This window comes from Eretmochelys imbricata, chromosome 3 (assembly GCF_965152235.1).
Source record: "Eretmochelys imbricata isolate rEreImb1 chromosome 3, rEreImb1.hap1, whole genome shotgun sequence".
NCBI classification, from domain to species: domain Eukaryota; kingdom Metazoa; phylum Chordata; order Testudines; family Cheloniidae; genus Eretmochelys; species Eretmochelys imbricata.
The window spans coordinates 159,940,381-159,960,345 of NC_135574.1; the positions used below are offsets into that span (position 1 = coordinate 159,940,381).

The 19,965-nt window shown below is 41.8% G+C and overlaps 2 protein-coding genes across 7 annotated transcripts in view; both read right to left on the minus strand.

The window, feature by feature from the left end:
• Positions 1 to 19,965, minus strand: part of BROX (BRO1 domain and CAAX motif containing) — a 493,186-nt gene that overhangs the window by 406,474 nt on the left and 66,747 nt on the right. The gene's annotated exons all lie outside the window — the stretch shown is intronic.
• Positions 1 to 19,965, minus strand: part of DISP1 (dispatched RND transporter family member 1) — a 160,371-nt gene that overhangs the window by 133,771 nt on the left and 6,635 nt on the right. For 2 of the 6 annotated variants that reach the window (XM_077813706.1, XM_077813708.1), the window contains exons 1-2: positions 18,928 to 19,432; positions 8,162 to 8,285 (exon numbers count right to left, since the gene is read on the minus strand). The exons of 2 other annotated variants lie outside the window; for them this stretch is intronic. The gene's annotated coding sequence lies outside the window, so the exon portion shown is untranslated. Of the gene's footprint in view, positions 1 to 8,161; positions 8,286 to 14,041; positions 14,171 to 18,927; positions 19,433 to 19,965 lie in introns of those variants that run through there. 2 more of the 6 variants (XM_077813710.1, XM_077813709.1) reach the window with 2 other exon arrangements.

Consider the following 19,965-nt stretch of genomic DNA (forward strand, 5'->3'; position numbering starts at 1 on the left):
CCACAGAGACTCAGTGTACTGTAGTATGATTCTACAACTACCCCACCTCACAAAAAAAAGATTTTGTGCACCCAAAACCATTATCAAGTTACTTCTAAGGATATGTCTACACTGGAAACTTCAAAGCACTGCCATGGGAACGCTCCCGCTGCAGCGCTTTGAAGTGTGAGTGTGGTTGCACATGAGCGCTGGGAGAGAGCTCTCCCAGCGCTCCTAGTACTCCACCTCCACGAGGGGATTAGCTCCGAGCCCTGGGAGTGCGGCTCCCAGCGCTTGGAGCCTTTCTACACTAGCGCTTTAAAGCGCTCAGACTTGCTGTGCTCAAGGGGGTGATTTTTCACACCCCTGAGTCAGCAAGTTAGAGCGCTATAAAATGTAAGTGTAGACATACCCTAAGTTTCAGTTCTCTGAAAACCTGAAGACATACTTACAAAATACTCAGATAGTTTTAACGAGACAAAAGGTCCTTGATTAATGATCCCACCCCACTGCGTGAATGTCTTCAATTCCCATTAAGGAAGTTTAACTGCGCTTTATAGGCCAACACTTAACATTTAGAATGGGACTGGGAAAATACTTATTTTGTGCATTCCCTGTAGGATGCCAATACAAAGCATTTTGGATTAAATGAGTAGTCTTCCCAAAGGTCAGTATAGTTAAATAGGTCACTGCACTGACTCAGGGAGAGAGGAGGAAAAAAGCACAACAGAACTAAGAACATAAGGCAGGCCATACTGGGTCAGACCAATGGTCCATCTAGCCCACTATCCTGTCTTCCAACAGTTGCCAGTGCCAAATGCTTCAGAGAGAATGAACAAAAAAAGGCAACTTTCAAGTGATCCATCCCCTGTTCTCCAGTGCCAGCTTCTGGCAGTTGGAGGCTTAGGGATATCTAGGGGCAAGGGGTTGCATTCCCAGATCATCCTGGCTAATAGCCACTTATGGATCTATACTCCATGAACGTATCTAAATTCTTTTTTGAAACAAGCCCAGGCATACTTTTAGCATTCACAAAAGCCCTGGCAAGGGGTTCAACAGGTTGGCTGTGCATTGTGTGAAGAAATATTTCCTTCTGTTTGTTTTAAATGTACTCCCTATTAATGTCACTGGGTGACACCTGGTTCTTTTGTTGTGTGAAAGGGTAAACAACACTTCCTTATTAACTTTCTCCACACCAGTCAACATTTTATAGACCTCCGTCATGTTCCCTTTAGTGGTCTCTTTTCTAAGCTTAACAGTCACAGTCTCTGTCTCTCCTCATCGGAAAGCTGTTCCAAGCCCCTATTCATTTTTGTTGCCCTTCTCTATACCTGTTTCAATTCTAATATATATTTTTTGAGATAGGGCACCCAGAAATGAACACAGTATTTAAGGTGTGGGCATACCATGGATTTATATAGTGCCACTGTGATATTTTCTGTCTTTTTATCTATCCCTTTCCTAATGGTTCCTAACATTGTTGGCTTTTTTGACTGCTGCTGTATTTTGAGCAGATGTTTTCAGAGAACTATCCTTAAGGACTCTAAGATCTCTTTCTTGAGTGGTAACAGCTAATTTAGAACCATCATTTTATACATATAGCTTGGATTATGTTTTCCAATGTTCATTACTTTGAATCATCAACAATGAATTTCATCTGCCCTTTTGTTGCCCAGTCACCCAGTTTTGCAAGATTCCTTTGTAACTTTTCTCAGGCAGCTTCAGACTTAACGGTCTTGAATAATTTTGTATCATCCTCAAACTTTGCCACCTCACTGTTCACCCCCTTTCCAGATCATTTATGAGAATGTTAAATGGCATTGGTCCCAGGACAGATCCTTGGGAGACCCTGCTATTTACCTCTCTCCACTGTGAGAGCTGACCATTTATTCTCACCCTTTGTTTCCTATCTTTTAACCAGTTACTGAGCCACGAGAGGACCTTCTCTCTTATCCTATGACTGTTTACTTTGCTTAAGAGCTTTGGCGAAGGACCCTTGTAAAAGGCTTTCTGAAAGTCCAAGTGCACTATATCAATGGGATCCCCCTTGTCCACATGCTTGTTGACACCCTGTCATAAATATGAAGGGAAGGGTAAACCCCTTTAAAATCCCTCCTGGCCAGAGGAAAAATCCTCTCACTTGTAAAGGGTTAAGAAGCTGGGATAACCTCGCTGGCACCTGACCAAAATGACCAAAGAGGAGACAAGATACTTTCAAAGGCTGGGGGGAGGGAAAAACAAAGAGTCTGTCTGTGTGATGCTTTTGCCGGGGACAGAACAGGAATGGAGTCTTAGAACTTAGTAAGTAATCTAGCTAGATACGCATTAGATTATGATTTCTTTAAATGGCTGAGAAATTAAGCTGTGCTGAATAGAATGGATATTCCTGTCTGTGTGTCTTTTTGTAACTTAAGATTTTGCCTAGAGGGATTCTCTATGTTTTGAATCTAATTACCCTGTAAGGTATTTACCATCCTGATTTTACAGAGGTGATTCTTTTTACTTCTATTAAAATCCTTCTTTTCAGAAACTGAATGCCTTTTCATTGTTCTTAAGATCCAAGGGTTTGGGTCTGTGGTCACCTATGCAAATTGGTGAGGATTTTTACCAAACCTTCCCCAGGAAGTGGGGTGCAAGGCTTGGGAGGATTTTTGGGGGAAAGACGTTTCTAAACAACGCCTTCCTAATAAATAAACCCAGATAAACGTTTGGTGGTGGCAGTGGAAGTCCAAGGGCAAAGGGTAAAATAGTTTCTACCTTGGGGAAGTTTTAACTTAAGCTGGTAAAAGTAAGCTTAGGAGGTTTTCATGCAGGTCCCCACATCTGTACCTTAGAGTTCAGAGTGGGGAAGGAACCTTGACATACCCTCAAAGAATTCTAATACGATTGGTGAGGTATGGAGTTCCCTTTACAAAAGCCATGTTGACTCTTCCTCAACACAGAGTGTTCATCTATGTATCTTGTTGAAACTATAGTAAACAACAGAATTATCAAACTGCCTGGAACTGAAGTTAGGCTTATCAGCTTGCAATTGCCACATCACCTCTGCAGCAGTTTTTAAAAATTGGGCTTATATTAGCTATCCTCCGAAAGTCCTCGGAGGCTGATTTAAAGGGATCAATTACATACCAGTTAGTATATCTGCAATTTCATATTTGAATTCATTCACTACTCTTGGCTGAATACCATCTGGTCCTGGTGACTTATTACAGTTTAATATATCAAGCTGTTCCAAAACCTCCTCTACTGACACCTCAATCTGGGACAGTTCCTCAGATCGGTCACTTTAAAATGGTTCAGGTGTGATAATCTCCCTCATATCCCCTGCAGTGAAAACTGATGAATAGAATTTGTTTAGCTTTTCTGCAGAGGTCTTGTCTTCCTTGAGCGCTCTTTTAGCACTTCTTCATCCAGTGATCCCCACTAATTGTTTGGCAGGCTTCCTGCTTTTGATGGAATTAAAACATTTTGCTGTTAGTTTGTGCCTTTTGCTAGTTGCTCTTCAAATTCTTTTTGGCCTGCCAAATTATATTTTTATACTTGACTTGCCAGAGTTTATACTCCTTTCTACTTTCCTCAGCAGGATTTGACTTCCATTTTTTAAAGAATGTCTTTATGCCTTTAACTGCCTCTTTTACTTTGTTGGTTAGCCATGAGGTTAGCCCCGCCTCCTCATCAAGGCATCCTAAAGAGGTTAGGAATCAAAGGATAGCAAGCTAGAGCCTCATTAGGAAGCTTTCAGCCTAGCCTAGCAAGAATCTGGGCTCAGCACACAGCCCCCTAAAGAGACCACACTATAAAATTTAATCAAGCAGGCAAATGGCAAGCAAGCACATGACAAAAAACTAAGACAACAAAAAGAAAAAGGAGTACTTGTGGCACCTTAGATACTAATCAATTTATTTGAGCATAAGCTTTCGTGAGCTACAGCTCACTTCATCGGATGCATACTGTGGAAAGTGTAGAAGACCTTTTTATATACACAAAGCATGAAAAAAATACCTCCCCTCACTCCACTCTCCTGCTGGTAATAGCTTATCTAAAGTGATCACTCTCCTTACAATGTGTATGATAATCAAGGTGGGCCATTTCCAGCACAAATCCAGGGTTTAACAAGAACGTCGGGGGGGGGTAGGAAAAAACAAGGGGAAATAGGCTTGAATAGAGACTGGGAGTGGCTAAGTCATTACGCAAGGTAACCTAAGTTAATTGTATCCAATTTGCAAATGAATTCCAGTTCAACAGTTCTCGCTGGAGTCTGGATTTGAAGTTTTTGGTTGTAATATCGCAACTTTCATGTTTGTAATCGCGTGACAAGAGAGATTGAAGTGTTCTCCGACTGGTTTATGAATGTTATAATTCTTGACATCTGATTTGTGTCCATTTATTCTTTTACGTAGAGACTGTCCAGTTTGACCAGTGTACATGGCAGAGGGGCATTGCTGGCACATGATGGCATATATCACATTGGTGGATGTGCAGGTGAATGAGCCTCTGATAGTGTGGCTGATGTTATTAGGCCCTGTGATGGTGTCCCCTGAATAGATATGTGGGCACAGTTGGCAACGGGCTTTGTTGCAAGGATAGGTTCCTGGGTTAGTGGTTCTGTTGTGTGGTATGTGGTTGCTGGTGAGTATTTGCTTCAGGTTGGGGGGCTGTCTGTAGGCAAGGACTGGCTTGTCTCCCAAGATCTGTCTCCCAAGATGTTGGGTCATCCTTCAGGATAGGTTGTAGATCCTTAATAATGCGTTGGAGGGGTTTTAGTTGGGGGCTGAAGGTGACTGCTAGTGGCATTCTGTTATTTTCTTTGTTAGGCCTGTCCAGTAGTAGGTGATTTCTGGGAACTCTTCTGGCTCTATCAATCTGTTTCTTCACTTCCGCAGGTGGGTATTGTAGTTGTAAGAATACTTGATAGAGAGCTTGTAGGTGTTTGTCTTGGTCTGAGGGGTTGGAGCAAATGCGGTTGTATCGCAGCACTTGGCTGTAGACGATGGATCGTGTGGTGTGGTCAAGGTGAAAGCTGGAAGCATGTAGGTAGGAATAGCGGTCAGTAGGTTTCCGGTATAGGTTGGTGTTTATGTGACCATCGTTTATTAGCACTGTAGTGTCCAGGAAGTGGATCTCTTGTGTGGACTGGTCCAGGCTGAGGTTGATGGTGGGATGGAAATTGTTGAAATCATGGTGGAATTCCTCAAGGGCTTCTTTTCCATGGGTCCAGATGATGAAGATGTCATCAATATAGCGCAAGTAGAGTAGGGGCGTTAGGGGACGAGAGCTGAGGAAGTGTTGTTCTAAGTCAGCCATAAAAATGTTGGCATACTGTGGGGCCATGCGGGTACCCATAGCAGTCCCGCTGATCTGAAGGTATACATTGTCCCCAAATGTAAAATAGTTATGGGTAAGGACAAAGTCACAAAGTTCAGCCACCAGGTTAGCCGTGACATTATCGGGCATAGTGTTCTTGACGGCTTGTAGTCCATCTTTGTGTGGAATGTTGGTGTAGAGGACTTCTAATCCATAGTGGCCAGGATGGTGTTATCAGGAAGATCACCGATGGATTGTAGTTTCCTCAGGAAGTCAGTGGTGTCTTGAAGGTAGCTGGGAGTGCTGGGAGTGTAGGGCCTGAGGAGGGAGTCTACATAGCCAGACAATCCTGCTGTCAGGGTGCCAATGCCTGAGATGATGGGGCGCCCAGGATTTCCAGGTTTATGGATCTTGGGTAGTAGATAGAATATCCCAGGTCGGGGTTCCAGGGGTGTGTCTGTGCAGATTTGATCTTGAATAGGTCGGAATATGAACAAGAGGCTGCTCAGCACCTCTCCAACACCACTTTCTACAAGCCATCACCCTCTGATCCCACTGAGAGTTACCAAAAGAAACTACAGCATTTGCTCAAGAAACTCCCTGAAAAAGCACAAGATCAAATCCGCACAGACACACCCTGGGGGGAGTGAGAAAACCTGGATTTGTGCTGGAAATGGCCCAACTTGATTATCATACACATTGCAAGGAGAGTGATCACTTCAGATAAGCTATTACCAGCAGGAGAGTGGGGTGGGGGGAGGTATTTTTTCATGCTTTGTGTGTATAAAAAGATCTTCTACACTTTCCACAGTATGCATCCGATGAAGTGAGCTGTAGCTCACGAAAGCTTATGCTCAAATAAATTGGTTAGTCTCTAAGGTGCCACAAGTACTCCTTTTCTTTTTGCGAATACAGACTAACACGGCTGTTACTCTGAAATAAGACAACAAACTCACTCCAAGGGTCACATAGTTGCTCCTCCTTCACCTGGAGCACTCCTTCACAAAACTCTCATTTGCTGCTCCTGTTTGCTAGCTAACTGTCATGTATTGCTTCTAGCCCAATTAGGTAGTGCAGGGGGCAGACCCTGGACTTTCAAAACACCTATTTTTTCCTCAGCTGAGAGTATGAAAACATCTGCAGCCAACTAAATTATTCCAAATGCTCAAATATGGGCTTATTCCTTTCATGCAAAAGGTGCCCTTGAAAAAGGGAGGCAGCTACAGAAAAGTCAGATTAATAATACAAATTAAAAATACCTCCAAAATATTGGTTCTGTGCCCTAGTTGGCTCATTGAAGCTGTTTATCTGGTTTACTGGCTTGAGATAAGGAGTCACCATGGGAACTATAAAAAGAAGAGGGACTAAAAGCAACAAGAGCTAAACCGAAAAAAGCAACTATTACACACACCAATATAACTATATCAGCTTAAATACACATCCTTGCTTATACTGGTATGAATCTCCCATGTAGACAAGCCCTAAATGTGACAGAACTGTAGCTCTTCAAATATTCTGTTGCAAGTTTTGGCAGATTTTTTTTACATATTGCCATAGTAGGCCAACTGAAAATATGCACTACATTCTGCAGAAGTCTTCAAAGTAACAAGGGAAATATCCTGGAGCGAATTTTTTTTTATCATTTAAAAAAAACCCACAAAAACAGGTAAAGATAATTAGAAAAACTTTTGCCATCATGGTAAATGTTACAACTATAGTGGTTTTTAGCTAGCAAAATCTTAACTACTCATTCTCTGCAGCTAAAAAGCCAAAGAAGGAAGTTTTAAATATACTTAGTCTCAAGTCTTCACTATGTTGGATATTAATTCATTTTTTCTGCATAAAAAGGTTTATTGGAGGACTTTTAATCTTTAAAGAGCTGGACAAAATTAATTCTCACAGCATCCATCTGAGGCATTAGCCACATTCTATAGGAGGAGAAGAGAGGCAGATAAATTAAATGACTTGCCTAAGGCCACACAGTAATTTAGTGTCAGAGTTGAGATTAGCTTTCAGGGGGTTCTGTCTCCCAGGCCTAGTCTCCCTCCAGCGATCCATATTGTCTCTTATTTTTGCATCTTTTACTTTTAATTGTTAGTTCACGACAAAAAGACCAGCATTTGCAAATTAAGAGATGGTTATATTTCATATCTCAACTCCAACCAGAACAATAAGTAAATCAGACTGAAACCTTGAAATTTGACGTATTGTACCCAACATAATTTGACGAGAGATGTGATTTTTCAAAGGCAGCTCTGGGGGTCAACTTGCTCTGGGGGTCTGCAGTGCAGCAGCAATGTGTACCTCACTCATTGATCCCAAGATACCATTTGTTTGTATAAAGCAGCAGTGTGGAGTTTCAGTAGAAGGTTTCAGTAGAAGGTTCTTGTCTTGTCCTGTCCTGCTAGCTGGAGGAAAGATGCAGTAGTTCTCTTTGAGAAGGAGGGAGTAGGAATACCAGATGTATAATAAAGATGTGACACTTACTCAGATACCCAAGGCCCAACATCATCACAAGAGGAGAAAATGCATGATGAGGACTTGAGATTAACAGCCACCATTGTATCCTTTTTATTTATATTTGTTGCAATGAGCCGTATTCTTATGTACAGTGAAAAAGAAGAAAAGGCATTGAGCTCAAAGAGTGCATCGTAGTATGCCCATTGCAATTCAGATATAGTGAACCTTGATTTAGAGAGAAGTCGGCTGGTGAAAAAAGAAAAGTGATTTCAAGACAAAAGAGTCACTAAAACTCAAGATGTCTATTAAATACCTGTTTTATTGCATAATGAATTCCATTATACAATATTTAAACCAGATCAAGATTAAACCTTGAAATTTCTGAAGAATGGAACTTTCAGAATTCTGCATGACCTACCTTTAGATCAATGTCACAGCTCCGATCTCAGCTGAAATGTGCCGTTTCCCAACGTCGTAAAACTCACGCTTTGAGACAGTTAAGAGTACAAAGCCAAGATCCTGTGCCAATTGCTTTTAGATACCTAAAAGGGAAAACAGTATGCATTTAGTCATACAATTATACACAAGAGGCCTTTGATTGTTACTATTTATAGTACTAAAAAATTATCTCTGAAGTTCTTTTTCCTCCAAAGTATGCACAAAACCAGTCAGAGTCTACAGGTATACAAAAGTTGTGTGGGAAATGGTTTTGCCATGTTGGGAAATTTTTTAATATTGAAAACAGTTTTCCCTTTCCAAATTGGGAGAAGATCAAAATCTTGAAAAATTTCAGATTGAAACTAAAAAAACTCACAGTTCATTCAAACATAATTTCATTTAAATACTTTTGAAATGTTTTGACTTTTATTATTATTTAAATTTCACTATAAATTAACTTAAATTTCAAAACAAAGGTATTTCAAATCGAAAGATGGAACTTCTGCTTTGAAAGTGCCAAAACAGGACATAATAACAAATTAAAAAACTTTTGACATGGAAATGTTTAGTTGAAGAATTCCCAGCCAGCTCTACTTATGACAACTGTTGATCTGGTCATCTGCACCATAGTAAACTAAGTGCTCAACAGCTCAATAACAGCAAGCAGTCTTCATATGCGACCAGTCTACTTTGGTACAAGGAACTTGTTAAATAAAGCTACTAAAAATATTTGGCCTTGCCTGAATGCTGTAATAGTACATTTCTGTTCTACAAACTCATACTAACTAAAGGACTGAGTTTAGGTTATGTCACTAAACTGAACAGCATTGGTATCAGTTTCAAAACAAGTACTGGCATCCTGGGCAGGAGGAAGCATGTGCAGTCACACTATAACATGTAAACTTTTTTATTAATTATTATTATTAATAGCTAAATTACTTAATGTTAACTTACTGAAGATTTACGAATTAATAACCAATACAGATTCAAATACACAAAGAAGGGCAAGGGGATGAGAAGTGGAAGAGTTAAAACTTCAAAAAGGGAAAAAATTGCCACATCATTTTCTTATTGAGTGAAACAGTGCAAGCAATACAGATACATGTTAGTCTTTTCCCATATGTGTTAATTAAACATGAAACTCTTTCCTCCCACCCCCAACTGGGACAATCTCAAATAAGGCAATTTCAGAGCAATTAGTGCCCAGCAAGAAACAGTTATCTTCAGTTTCACAATTGAGATTACATTTTAACAACACAACACTGTTTTCTTCTGCATAATTTTATTATTGATACAACACTCATCATATGAACCCACAATAATAAAAGGAAGAAAACAGGTCACAGAAGGGTGAAATAAAGGGAGACCTTACATACAGTCAGCCTTGATATTAACTCTAGCTGGGGACCTTAGCAAAGCCACATAACCTTCTGGTGACATAGCTCAGCCTTAGATGAACTACTCAAGGTTAGCACCATTATCAGTTAAAATATAGTGAACTTTGGACATCTGATAGCGAGGCAGCTGTTCACATTACCCTGCTTACAAAAAAGAACGAACAATACTGCAAGACACAGTGGACAGGCAGGAACTTTGTTGGCCAAGTTTATATATTGGTAAAAATTACTGGACTCCCAGAGCAGAGAGATGTCTTAGGGCTTTTGACACTTAGGGTGTGGCTACACTTGCAGATGTAGAGCGCTTTGAGTTAAACCAGTCTTCGGAGAGCGCAGTAGGGAAAGCGCTGCAGTCTCTCCATACTGACAACTGCAAGCAAACTGGCGTGGCTACATTCGCAGCACTTGCTTCAGCATTGGGAGCGGTGCATTATGGGCAGCTATCCCACAGAGCCCCTCTTCCCATTCTGGCGCTTGTGGGAAGGGGGCAGGAGATGCAGGGCATTCTGGGTCCTGTCCCAAAGCCCCATGATGCATCGGTTCACATCCCAGCAATCCCTGTGCTTCCATCCACATTTGGCGCCATCTTTCAACGTTTTTTGTACTGCGCGCTCTGTCTTCCCTTTTGGTCTGCGGGAATGGAGCCTGAACTGCTGAGGAATATGCTGACAAGTCTTGCCAGCACGTCACGTTTGGCAGTCGAGTTACTCCTTAAGATCCAAAGTGACAGTGAGGACTCCGACGATGACAGATGCGAGAAAGGCATATGACATGAGACTGTTTGTGGCATTCACAGACATGCTCCCCACTGTGGAATGCCACTTTTCAGCTCGGAAAACAAGCAGAGAGGTGGGATCACATCGTCATGCAAGACTGGAATGATGAGCAGTGGCTGCAGAACTTTCAGATGGGACTGTATAAGGAGCTCGCCCCCACCCTGCAGCACAAGGACGTGAGACTGAGAGCTGCCTTGATGGTGGAGAAGTGGGTGGCTATTGCAATCTGGAAGCTGGCAACTCCAGACAGCTACCGATCGGTCACTAACCAGTTTGGAGTGGGAAAGTCAACCGTTGGAATTGTGTCGATGCAAGTTCGCAGGGCCATTAACCATATCCTGCTCAAAAGAACCGTGACTCTGGGTAACGTGCGTGACATTGTGGCTGGCTTTGCACAAATGGGTTTCCCTAACTGCGGAGGGGCAATAGATGCATATTCCAATTCTGGCACCAGCCCACCTAGCCTCTGAGAATGTTAATTGGAAGGGGTATTTCTCTGTGGTTCTCCAGGCGCTTGTGGATCACCGTGGGCATTTCATTGACATTAATGCAGGCTTGCCTGGAAAGGTGCCTGTCACACACATCTTTTGGAACACTGGGCTGTCCAGGAAGCTGCAAGCCAGGACTTTTTCCCCATACCAGAAGATCACCGTTGAAATGCCCATTGTGATCCTTGGAGACCCTGCTTACCCTTTAATGCTGTGGCTCATGAAACCCTACGCAGGGAGCCTTGACAGCAGCAACGAGCGGTTCAACAGGCTGAGCCGGTGTAGAATGACTGTGGAGTGTGCTTTTGGCCATTAAAGGGCCGCTGGTGCTCTCTGTATGGGAAGCTGGACCTGGCTGATGACAGCATCCCCGCAGTTATATCTGCATGCTGTACCCTCCATAACATTTGTGAAGAGAAAGGTGAAAGATTCACTCAGGCATGGAACTCAGAGGTTAAACACCTGAGGCTGAATTTGAACAGCCAGAGAGCAGGGCTATTAGAGGGGCCCAGCGCGGGGCTGCAAGGATTAGGGATGCAATTTGAGGGAGCAATTTGAGGCTGAAAGCCACCAGTAATGTCTGGTGCCTTGCACGGCAGTGAAGTGCAGTGGTTCCAATGTTAGTAGGAATCTGTGTTTGATACGCTGAATTGCAGTGCCTGTTGCTTTCCTGGGATGAGGTATCTTTTACTTTATGCACTAATAAAGAAGGTTTTCAAAGCCAAAAATCCATTTATTGAAAAGAAAATTCATTTACTGAAAAGAAACAACTGCTTGGGAAAGAGAAAGGGCAAGGGGATGGGGTGGGGAACGGTTCAATCACAGATTTGCATATGTCCTGTTCTCATACTCAGACTTCCTGTCTGAGTGCTGCACTTCAGGATGGCTATAATGCATGGTGATGGGGGTTGAGTGCAGTGGGTAATGGTTGTAGTTTTCAGGGCTGGGTGGTGAAGCTACAGGTGTTGGAGGCAGCTGGTGGCGACAGGAACACGGATGTTGGGGAAAGTGGGGTTGGAGGTGACATGGGGCACAAGGGAAAGAGTTTTGGGACAAGGGCTGCAGGGGCATGCAGGGGTGGTATTGCTCCACCTGCATGGCTACAAGCGCCTGGATCAAGTCTGCTTGGTGCCCCATGATGCTTATCAGCCGATCCGTGCTTTGCTGCCGGAGCTCCGCACTTTTGTGCTGGCACTCCTCATTCTGCTAGCGGATCCTCCTTTCACTCTCCCTCCACTCCTGCACTTTTAGATTCCCATTAAGGGACTGCTGCATGACTTCATGCAGCATGTCATCTTTGCTTCTAAGTGGCCTCTTCCGAATTCTTTGCAGTCTTTCAGCCGATAACAACACAGAAGGCTGAGATCTCAAGGTTGCATCTCTAAAGGCAAAATGCAACACTTAACAGAGGCAGCATTGTCACACCAGACAGAGTAATGATTCCCCCGTACTTAAGGGCAGGCACAGTCTATACAATAGCAGAATTTGCCTGTCTCAAAGCGAGCGCACATAACCCACGGGAGCCCCAAAATGGTGAGTAAGCACAGGGTCAAGGGGGACTGATTGTTTCACAGAAACCCATCCTCTGGGTTTCTGTGCCTTGGGGAGAGCCAACAGCAGCAGGGGGCCCCTATACTGAACACTGTCCTCACATTTTCCACAGGAGTTTGTCCTGGAAGATATCTCACTGCTGAGGGTGACCTGGGAAGCAAGGGAGGGTCTTCTACCACAATGCAGCTTCCTTCCTGGCCCATATGCAGCTTGCCTTTGTGCAGCAATGGTCCCCCTGCTCAGCACGGCACACTGGCGCAGACATGTTAGCCTGACTGGGACAAGGACCACAGTGGCTCTCCCAAGAAACCTGCGCAAGCGCATTGCCCAAGTTCTGGATGAGACCTTTGGGGAGATCACTGAGGCTGATTACCGCGATGTGAGAGACCACATCAATACCCTATTCCGCATCTAGGTATGCATGCAGCCCTAACCCTCCTCACCCCAAGTGCCTGCACCGAATAACTTCCTTCCCAAAATAAAAGCCACTTATTGGGAACCTCTTCTGGTGTTTGTCCTTCCCCAAGCACCGGCCACCGCGACTGGCTACCTTCCTCCTGGCTTGAGAGCAGCTCCTGGCTGCATGCATCTAGGGATTCCGGGGTGTCTTCCCTGCCTCGCTCCCGCTTTCCTCCGCCTCCTCCTGCCTTGTTGAATTGGCCTCTGAAGTGCCCATGGTGGTCCTCGGAGTGGAGGTGGGGTCACCCCCCAAGTATCGCATCCAGCTCTTTGTAGAAATGGCATGTCGCGGGGGCAGCACCAGAGCAGCTGTTTGCCTCGCAGGCTTTGCGGTAGGCATTCCACAGCTCCTTCACTTTAACCCTGCGCTGTGTCCCGGTCATGGCCCCTTTCCATCATGTTCCCTCATATCTGCCCAAAGGTATCATAATTCCTACAGCTGGAGTGCAGCTGGGACTGGACAGCTTGCTCCCGCCCAAACACTGCTGAGGTCCAGCGCCTCGCCATTGCTCCATACTGGGGATCGCCTGGCACGTGGAGGCATGGTCACCTGGAAAGATGCACTGAGAGCACTCCACACCTGGCTGAGCAAACAGGAAGGGGATTTTCAAAATTCCCAGAAAATTTAAAGAGCGGGTCTGATGGTTGGTCACCTGAGGGCAGGACAGAGTTCAAAAAGTGATGACCAGAGTGGCTAGAACAGGCATTGTGGGACACTTCTGGAGGCCAATCAGGGCGCATTAACAGACCAGGGCGTCCACACTGATGTTGCGGCGCTCCAGCAGGGGTGCACAAAACGTTATTCCACTCACTGAGGTGGATTACCAGGAGCGCTTTAGCCGCGGAGTCAGAGCACTCTATGTGCCTTGCCAGTGTGGACACGTCATGAGTTAGGGTGCCCGGGGCTACTTTAATGCGTTCTAACTCGCAAGGATAGCCATGCCCTTAAAATGTACAGTGGCACAGCTACACCATTACAGTTGCAATGTTTCAGTGCAGACACCGCTTACACTGACAAGAGGGTTCTCCCATTGGTGTAGATAATCCACGTCCCTGAGAGGCAGTAGCTAGGTCAACGGAAGAAGTCTTCCATTGACCCAGCTCTGTCTACATGGGGACTTAGGTCAGCTTAACAATGCCACTCAGAGGTGTGGATTTTTCACGTCCTGACCAACATAGTTAAACTGACCTAATTTTCTAGTGGAAACCAGGTGTTAGTCTTGTCATCCCATCATCACTGCTTTAGCCTGGGCTTCTTACAGCACAAGAAGTCAAAGTCACAACTGCACCAGGAAGTTCTAGACAAACAATATATCCAGACCATCTCTCTTTAGGGCTAGAGGGGAAGAAGATCAAGATAATTCCAAAAAGAAACACTTAGATCATAAGCTTACAGATGCTAAGTTACTTGTACATACTTGAATGATAGCCAAATGCCAGACCCACTGTTGAATTTCTCTGAAACTCAACCTATTATCTTTGTTGCATGTACTGTTGTTAAGTGTGCTGATTAGAAAAGTCAATATAAAAAGCATTATGGAAATTTCTGCAAGGTACCTGTTTTTTAAAAGATAAAAGGATACAGCTGAGAAAATACCAACAACTTTATTTTCATTTTACTGACCATACTTCTCCCCACCACTATAAGCTAAATAATCCTTTAAAACAGCTGCTTAATTTCATGGTCAAGATATTTGTAGAACTTGAAGGTATTCAAGGCAAAGATAAAACAAAGTCACATCATCCCCTTATGGAAAGACCATAGAAAAGTCTATGTTTGAATATATGTTGGCTGGACAAATGAACGTACTTAATCATTATTCAACACCACCACCCAAAAAGCAAGTAATTGTTTCCTCAAATTGTTTCCATAATCTCTATTGATTTTAACAGAAAACAATTACCAAGGGACCAAATTGAACCTTAAACTACTGTCCACTACTGACAATAAATAAATTAATGCAAAGAGCTATGTTAATGCAACAGTTAAGTATCTACATCAGAAAATGTTAAGTTAAAGTTGTATGGTCAGCCTTAATACAACTTCCTCGTGCACATGCATTATGATAACATACTATTTCTCAAGTACAATATGTATTATTTTCTAGATTCACAGCCACAGCATCTTGTAATTTTTTCTTCATTCTTGTAAGCTTATATTACTTTCGTTGTCATAATTGGCCATGATATTTTTGTTGACTTAGGCCCACATGGAGCTCCTTGTAGGATCAGGGCCTCAGACTTTTTATATGATCAGGAACATCTCTAAACTAGGTATTTAAATAACTATCAGACTACCACAGAAACACACAATGAGCTGTACTAAAAATGTTAGTAAATAAAATTAATAAAAGTATTAATAAAATAAAACTAACATTTATGATTTTTGTTTTACTATGTTACTTGTGTAAAAGGGTCATGATGATGTACCCTAGTTTCAAAGGGTCTTAATAAAATTAAAATATTTCATTATCCTAGTGTTTGATGCATTGACTTTATTGTTGACAGTTTCTATAATAAGTGAGAATGTGTGTATAAGTTTAGAATGAAATCTGTTCTGAATGGCAGAAATTCTCCTGGTACTATTCCACAATGGTTTAGCATACTGTGCATAAGAAAGATAGTTATTTTAGTTCACATGCAAACTTATCTGTAATTTTCCAAGTAAATCATAACAGTAGCAGCCTTAACTGAATTGTCTTACTTCTATTTGTCTCAAAACCTTTTAAAAAACAAAACAAAAAACAATTGGTCCCTGAGTGCTCCTATTAGAAGTACCAAGTCATGCAAGGAAGGTCAGTCCAGTGATTAGGGTGCTAGGACTTTGGGAAACCTGGGTTCAAGTCCCTGCTCTGCACAGATTTCCTGTGGGAGTTTAACTAAGGGCTAGCCTACACTAGAAGCACTGCAGTTGCATTGCTGTAGTACATCTCATGAGGACGTTCTATGCTGACGGCATAATAAATCCACCTGGTCAAGAGGTGGTAGCAGCTCGCCCACCGACACAGCCCTGTCCATGCTGACCCATGCTTGGATCAGTGTAACTTACGTTGCTTGGCAGGGTAGCTAATTCATACCCCTGAGCAACGTAAATTATACCCAGTAAATGGTAGTGTAGACCTGGCCTTAGGGAACCATGGCATAGAGACTATCTATAAAACAGGGATGACACTTCTGTACCTCACAGGTGTCTTTTAAAGATAAACACATTGAAGACTGTGAGGTGCTCAAATATTATCATAATGAAGGCCATATAAACATCTTAGATTGAAAAAAATTTATATTAGATACATTTTTAAATTTGTGACACAAAATCTATCCAAAAGTTTATTGCAAGTCTAGAAACTTCTTCACTCTCTGAAGCTGGAGGTGTCAGAGAACCCACCGTACCTATTACAGTTGACAGTAATTTATGGCTGTGAAAGTAATAAAAATCCCCCTTCAAGTCTTTTAAAATCACATCTTCAATTTCAGCCCAGCCCTTCAGCACAGTTGTAATTTGAGATATAGTATACCCCTCACATTCCAGGTGAATTGAAGTTTTATGTGAATAGTTTCCATGCTTAATCTGCTTTGTCTAGTCTCACTGTTGATATTCCATCCCCTAACTAGAAATTTAATCAGGTACAAATATTTAACTATCAAACGATTTCAAGATACAGACAAATGCAGACTTTCCACATTTTCCAGTCCGGAAAAAATATTTTATGGCAAAAATAAATTAAAGTTTTTGATACAGTAAAGAAATGCAAAGTTAAATATGACATTACCATGGAAGCCCTAGAGAAGTCTTTATGGGTGTAAAGGATCTTCTTTTAATTATGTTGGTGTCATGAGATTCTATGTACATTGGATTTATAGCTTGAATACACACAACTCTAAATGCGAAGAGGTTCATATAGCTCCATGTCCATCTTTCTGAAAGTATTGTTTTTTAAAGTCCACTCCTTGTTGGGACAAGTATGAGTAACAGGAAGATGATGGTACTGTGGGTACAGTTATATGCTCTTGATCTTAGACAAGACACTTACCAATATTCTATTCAAATGCATCTGAGTGGTGAGCTTCCTATTTTGGGAATAGGAGTAAGAAGCATAGCACTAGCTGTGGCACCAGGTACTTTAGAAATATGCCCTGTACTTACATCCAATAAGAGTGCATTCATCTACTCTAGAGGTGCCAATGGCATAGAGGACTATTATGAAGTCCACATTAGAAGTGTGTTTGCAACCTCCTTGCCAATCTTAGATCAAGAAAAAAAGCACTGGAGGTCTATGTTGATTCTTGACAATCCTCGAGCAGTAATGACCTTTATTTCATAAATGTTATTTATGGGTAAAGATAAGAAAGCTTTCTTTGCTTTGAATGCATGCTTAACTAGGAATATAAATATTTTCTGACGCAAGCAAGTAGAACCTAAGTCTCATTCCATTAGGGCCAAAGCTTCCTTCCCTACCATTTCAACTGCATATGGGGTGACCATTGACAAAAGTTCTGAGAATAAAGGCAAGAGGCATCCAGGTACTAACAAACACAGCAAATATTTACGAGTGTTATGATTAATTGGTGCTCTACAATATTCAAGTCATTTTTATGTATTGCATATGCTGATTCTGTGTAAGACCTAATTATGATCAAAACTGTTTTCACTATTGTGTTGAGTTAGTCTGTTTTTATGGAAAACAATTTCCATCAATATTCTTTAGCGCAGCAGATCATGAGTAAACAGCTCTTATTTGGGCATGAAAGACAGAGAAAGACATACAACTATACCTGGGTATCTTTGTGTGTATTAGAAACATTTCACTTTCTATATGTGCCAATGTTTTCTAACCACATAAGATTATAGGATATATTATGTGCAGCAAGACATGCCCAGAAAGTAAACTTAATAGGGTAGAGGGCTGATTTACTTCCATTTTCAGCCTCAGGATGGACATGCCAGTCTATCATTGCATTCAGCATTTTTACATGCAGATTAGTCACTTTCCCAGCAGACAGTAAACTAGTGGATCAGACACTCAATAGCTCTGCTAGCCTGAGCACATTGTGCCCATGAGGGGCTCCTTCCTTTCTCCTCATGGGCACAGTGTGCTCAGGCTACCATTGCTCTCCATTCTGCCCCTCCTCCTGCTGTTTACTGTCTCTTTAAAGGAGCAGCGAACTTAACTTCTAGGAGCGTTCCAGGAGAGGGCTGGACACTACAGGGCAGATGGTTTGGGGGAAACTCAGGACTGGGGTATGGGGTCACACTGCAAAAAGTAACTGGATGGTGGAAGCCAGTATGTGACCTACATGCTTGTAAGGCTGACTGTTTGGTGTCTGGGCTGTGAACCACAGCAGCATAGCATTTAAGGTATCCATAATTGCAGGGCAGGTGGTGAAAACCTCTTAGTGGTCTGGGTTGAACCCCAAAGCATCACAGACTCCCTCTCTAAACTTGAATAGAGGCTGTTAATCTTGGTTTTTTAAGCATATGGTTATGGAATTAATACTTTCTCTAGTCTCAAGAAAGATTGAGGGCCTCCCCTGTTGGCTTCATATTGCCCTTCCATAGGACAGATGGGAGGGGTTAAACAGTTAGGTGTGAAACAACATTTAATATATAGGTTTCAGAGTAGCAGCTGTGTTAGTCTGTATCCGCAAAAAGAAAAGGAGTACTTGTGGCAACTTAGAGACTAACTAATTTATTTAAGCATAAGCTTAAGTGAGCTGTAGCTCACAAAAACTTATGCTCAAATAAATTTGTTAGTCTCTAAGGTGTCACAAGTACTCCTTTTCTTTTTACTTAATATATAAGAGCTGTTCAGGATTTTATCCCATGTGCTTCTTATCTAAGTAGCCTCTTTCCCTAACAATGAAATCTACTATATGTCTTCAATGACTGAAGTATAATTCAGATATTTTTCAGATCTTCATTATTATTTCTACAAAATATCTCAAATATTTTTTAGTCAAACTGATTAAAGTTAAATATTTAGCTTTTATAATAAAGTTACCTAACTCCTCAGATATTTAACAGTTCATTTTGCATAATTCCATGTAATTTCAAAGCTGTGTAAGAGATAGCATTACCTGTCTTACCAATTAGCATCTTTTCAGGTTACTATAACCACGAAATCCAAATTCAGAATGTGCATCCATAAAATTCCGGTCCAATTCCAGCCAAGAGACAATGTTAAAAGGCAAGTGACAAAGAAATTAGAAGTGTATTAATTTACAGACTGCATGAGAAAGATCATTTAAGAGGGCAAACAATTAGAACTGAGAAGCCAACAAAGCTTAAAAATAAGTTATAAAATATTTTACTTACTGCTGAAGAGGGATTCTGTCACGCAACTTTTTGATAATAAGCACTTAACATCTTCAAAGTGTTACACATGCAGCAATAATTAATGTTTAGTTCTGAAATGCCTAAAAAAATTATTGTAATCTTGTTGGAAATAGCCTTCTTAATCTATTCTTATGCTGCAAACTGAAAATTATCTGTTTATATAGGACTTAGCAAAAAAAGTGCTTTTACTCCCGCTTATAGGTGCGGCAAAAGTTAAACACTATTACCAAAGAACAGCTGACATGATAAAAACTGGTCACAGGCAAGCAAGTCACACTAAAGGTTAGAAATAGCATACGGTCACTGTACTAGAGAATGACAGGTTTCAGAGTAACAGCCGTGTTAGTCTGTATTCGCAAAAAGAAAAGGAGTACTTGTGGCACCTTAGAGACTAACCAATTTATTTGAGCATAAGCTTTCGTGAGCTACAGCTCACTTCATCGGATGCATCGCTCACGAAAGCTCATGCTCAAATAAATTGGTTAGTCTCTAAGGTGCCACAAGTACTCCTTTTCTTTTTGCGAATACAGACTAACACGGCTGTTACTCTGAAATCAGATGTCTGATTAATTCTACAACCTTATCACAGTTTAAGGGTTTGGCGGAAAAGGAATGCATACTACTCAGACCTACAGTTAACATATGAGAAACATTACTGAGAGTCATTCAGCAGCCTCCTCATGGGAAAGGGTAACATTATGAGAACTGTTAAGTGTTTGCATATGTTGTTTTACCCTTGTTCTTTTATTGTCTTATTTCTCACCTTTTACACGTTAAGG